General features: G+C 41.3%; 1 protein-coding gene across 9 annotated transcripts in view; it reads left to right on the top strand.

Moving 5' to 3' along the window:
* The window catches only part of LOC143032891 (receptor-type tyrosine-protein phosphatase kappa-like), a 984,894-nt gene that overhangs the window by 128,422 nt on the left and 851,472 nt on the right, over nt 1–5,000 (top strand). Inside the window, exon 1 of one of the 9 annotated variants that reach the window (XM_076198113.1) lies at nt 4,626–4,754. The exons of the other annotated variants lie outside the window; for them this stretch is intronic. The gene's annotated coding sequence lies outside the window, so the exon portion shown is untranslated. Of the gene's footprint in view, nt 1–4,625; nt 4,755–5,000 lie in introns of those variants that run through there. 9 annotated transcript variants of the gene reach the window in all.

Here is a 5,000-nt window from a genome sequence, read left to right as displayed (position 1 = left end):
AGAGTTCCCGGCCGCCATTACAGTGGTCCGGTTTCGAATTCCGTCCAGGGCTGAAATAATTTCAGTATCGCTGCGCTGCGGGTCGTTACTCCAACTCTCGTGGGCGGGGAGTTGGGTGTGTACGTGCGTGTAAGGTCACAGCATTACCCATAGATTGGTCATATATGAGCTCTCCTCTGGGAGGGAAATAGCTGTCGATCACGAGCCCAACACGTGATCCAAGACCACGGTGAAGGAGGCATATCTCTCGAAATCAGAATGATGTAATCATGTGACAGGAGGGAGAAGCACAAACCACAGCTGTTAATACCATATTGAAAAAAGCAAGGTTGATCCTGCCTTCGTTAACACACAAGTGTAGATTATTAAAATTTCAGATTGGTTACTGATGATTATTACACATGTAGTTTTTTTCACACGTATGTTTATATAATTGATCAAATGTCGCCCTTTGGAATTTCCATACTTTTTCTCAAGACGGTGACGTATTTTGTAGATATTTGTTTCGGTCAATTCCAGGTGGTTTCATTAAACTATAAAATGTGCCCTAGATTTATAGAGGCACCCTTTTGTATACAATAATGGCCACTCGTCTCTCAACAAAATTAAATGGTCAGGTACTAACCGGGGTTGGATTGAAGAAAACGGGTAAGTTTTCTTTGAAGAGGTTGAAACCTTCATAGGATACTTCAGAGTCTTGTCATTTCATGTGCAACAATTTCTCTTGTAACACGACGACAAATGTTGCCGAAAAGTATTTCATCCTTTAAAAAAAAAAGCGATCTGCTAAGAGGAAAGGGCTGGAAACAGTATTAGTAGCAGCAGAGGAAGATGATCATGACATATAAACTGGCTGCTGCTGGTGTCGAGGATAGAAATGGTCAGGGCCGGAAGGGATGAATAGAAAAGGAAAAAGGAGAGTGAAACATGAACCTCCAATGAAAGACGGTGGGTGGCGACAAAAATGACTCAGAAAGAAACAAAGTGGAAAGAGGATAAAGGGAAACTATCCTCGAGAGATTAAAGTGGTAAGCATGAATGACGCGGAAGTGTGTGTCGGATTATAGTGGAACATATAGCAGAACAAGACTTGTTACAGGAAAATCAAAAGGAAAGAATGATAAACAAATGGGTGAGAGTTACATGGGAAATTGCAATGGTAGAACGCTAATCAGGGGTGTTTTTCAATTTTCATTTTAATCTTAATAGTTTCCTTGCTGTTATTCATTTATCGGTGACACATAGACCTAGAAAGAAAACATAATATATGTAGTGTCATCACAATCGAGTTTTTGTTACGAAATAATTCTTTGTCAATGTTTGTTTTAAATTACATGCTTAAGAAGGTAACCTGTATCGCAATGCATATTTTTTTTTAGAATTTTCTCGTGCTTACGAGCTTAAATATTCTCAACATGCACGAATACATATTTGATTATCAGGGGAGTGGAAACGTGTTTGTTGGTAAAGAATGAGTAGTAGACAGGGGTGTTTGTAGCTCATAGAAAGTAGGAATGGGAAGGTAAATGGGGCAGAATCAAAAGCTGCGCATGAGAGCAGTTTTTAGTGAGGTTATACCAAATTGATTTAAAATAGTGAAACAAAGTTTTTCGTGACGCCAACCTAATATAACCAGCGTATGTCGATAATCTCTACAATGTATGTTTAAATTTATTTTAAACTACGGCAAAAGGAATGGTGTACATTTAGTATATTTGAGCTTTGAAAAAGCTATTGATCTTGTCTCGCACGAAAAACTACTAACTAAACTCGTTTCGTGTGGAATAAGAGGTAACTTACCAATCAGGATTAGAAACCGGTTGAATGATCGTAAACAGTGAGTTATTTTGAATTGTGAAACTTCTCTTTTCGAGTTTCAAAGGTGTGGTCATCAAAGCATCAGGTATTACTTATTATTTGTTTTTTCGACAGTAGCTAAACCATAGTTGGCAAAACATCCACGTGGTTCATTTGCAAGATGTGACTTAAGTGGCAATCATGTACATCCAGGGGACAGGATAAGCAAATTTTGCTTAAAAATCAACAGTGCACTTACACGCTGTTGCCGTATCGTCCATAGATAAAGTTATATAAGGGCTCTCACCCGGTAGGGTAATAATTATCAATCACGAGTCCAAAACGTGATCCAAGACCATGGTGAAGCACACACGAGGAATTGGACCGCGCGGAATTGTTGCCGAGTGTATAGCCGTATCCATAGGAGTGCGTTCATGCAGGTCACCAAATTGAATGCAGTGCCGGGCTGGGGATGGGATGGCGATGTCGCCTTTGTCTCTCTATGTTTCTTACAAGCTCCCTCCCTAATCTCCTCTGGGCACTGCCACTCCTACCAGTGGCATCACGTGGACACCACACATCACCTCCTGTTTCATGTGTGAACTATTCCGGACCTTCGCAAGGTTGAGGTCCGGAAAAAAAGGACACCCCATTCATCACCTACCTACCACCCACAACCAGGACCATTTTGTCTGTGACTAAAACATGTAATGACAAGGATTCCTAAAAACTGAATGAAATTGTCTGGATGTTAGCCAGGACGAAATCCTTTAAGGTGACGCATTCACCAGAGTCGTCCGTTTAGGGTTAAGCGGACGCGCTGCTCAACCTCAGTCTCTCCAACCCGGCCGGGTGACACTTTGCATACTCTGGCCGCCGCCGCCGCCAGTATTTCATTCAGCTGCACCATGAGATTCCTTGGGTGACGGAAGGGTTAGGCATATTGTGGAAGGGAATCAGCGCACTCGGGTGCAATAGAAGCCATAAAATCTGGAGTGAGGCGTAGATCCATTCCACGTGGTCGAGGCCTTTCATTACACAAGTTCAACCTGTACGCACGCGCGCGCGCGCTCGTACACACACACACACACACACACACACACACACACACACACACACACACACACACACACACACACACACACACACACACACACACACACACACTAATCGATGGCGCGGAGGTAGCGTTCGTAACTGCTGCTATAGCAGTCCGGATTCGAATCCCGCCCAGGGCTGAAATAATTTCAGTATCGCTACGCTACGAGTCGCTACTCCAACTCTCGTGGGCTGGGAGTTGGGTGTGTGTGTGTCGTTGTAAGGTCACATTACCCATAGATCGGTCATATATGGGTTCTGGGCTCTCCTCCGGTGTGGAAATAGCTGTCGATTACGAGTCCAACTCGTGATCCAAGACCATGGTGAATCATACACACCCACACCCACACCCACACACACACACACACACGCACGCACGCACGCACACATATGATGCTCAGGGACGCATCCACATTTTTCTTTTTCTTAAATATGAGGTGGTAGATTTACATAATCAGAGTCTACTTCCAAATTATTCAGAAACTAATACATTATACATTGAGCTGAATTAATATGGTTGGAATTCAACTTCTCATCATTCTGAATCTCTCCTGTATCGTAGGTTATTTTTCTGACTGCCACCAGGCTATTGTGTTCATTATTGTGGCATATCTTGCGTTGAATTTAATCTCACGAAACCCCTCTGCACGAAGCACTGTCCACAGCTGAATGGAATAGTTTGGCGTTAGTTTTGAGAAATCCTGCAAAGCGCGTCCTCGGGTTGAGGATCCAAAGCGTACCCGCAGTGGGTTGCTCAACGGAGACAATTTTCATTTGATTCACGTTGGCATGTGCTGGGGACGAGGGTGCGGGTTCGCAAACACACTGTATTAAGTCCTTATTTCTTTGTGAAGCTGTATAAACCAACCTATAGTTACTGGGGTAATTTATTTATTACTGTCCTGACATTTTCATTATTATAGTGACTTTGGGCGTAGGTTGGGGAACTTAATTTTCCAACACCTTCATTTACACCTCTTCCCCAGATTCATTATTTCTTGAATAGACACGTTGCATCGAAATTTACCCCTGGGTGTGTGGGACTCTAAGGCTCACGTTACATTCTGGACTTCGATATCATCAGTCTCTACTGACCTGAATGACGATGGCGAGGCAGAATTATTTGCAGGCTTAGCTATAACAATTGCCAAATTTCTATTTCATTTCTTCACCATATCAGGAAATTGACTACTAAGAATGAATTTTTGATACAAGAAATATCTACATCCATAATGGATTCGTTATGTTATTTAGATGTCATAATGAAATGTCTTGACACCCTTGTGGAAACATTGTTTAAAACTAACTGGCAACTTTTTCTGGTGAGAATTGGATTAGATTTTGTTATGGCAAGTATTCTGGAAATATTCTTCTACGCCTTTAATGTAGGTTTATTTCTAGATAGATATCACATTTGCTTTTCCAGTATTTAAATGTTTACACGTCATTTGTTGCTCATCTGAACTATGTCAACCAGAGATCAGATGCGTTTTAGAGTTGCGGGCTCAAAATAAACAGTGGAAGTGTTCGGTAATAATTACCAATATATGTTAAAAGTCCTATTCAAAAATATTTTATCTCCATTGAAAATGAATGGAATTAATTTATATTCAAAACTGAAGCAAGTTGTAATAATATTGAGACTAGAAAAAAGAATAATACTTTATTGAAGCTGCACCCGTGTCTAAACAGCTGACTCGTATCAACAAGTGGTTGGGTGCATCCACCCAATTCAAAGGGAGGAAGTACAGTCTTGAAGTTTAAACGTGTGAAATGCGACTTGCCCTGAAATAAGGCATTGTGCAGTGGTGATTGATAAAGCAAGCAAACAGTGCTGTTGTAGGTGATAACAGATTGAGGTAAGGCCTGTCATAGAGAATATATTGAAGAATGTATGGTTGTATGGAGAGTGGGTAGCATAGTGAAGGAAGGTCCCTAGGAGTAGCCATACACAACTGGTCAGACAACTAAGATAAGAAAAAAAGAGCGTCTTCTCAAAGTAATAGTCGGTCAGCGTTTCTCTGAAGGCAGGGAGAGATGATTTGACATTTGTATGAGACGCATAAAGTATGAAATCTATGGAAGATTAATTATATGTATTATTA

The sequence above is a fragment of the Oratosquilla oratoria genome, chromosome 14 (genome assembly GCF_046742065.1).
Source record: "Oratosquilla oratoria isolate Oo_2021 chromosome 14, ASM4674206v1, whole genome shotgun sequence".
Classification (NCBI taxonomy): Eukaryota; Metazoa; Arthropoda; class Malacostraca; order Stomatopoda; family Squillidae; genus Oratosquilla; species Oratosquilla oratoria.
The sequence above is the reverse complement of the archived record's forward strand: the minus strand, read 5'-3'. Positions and strand labels throughout refer to the sequence as shown.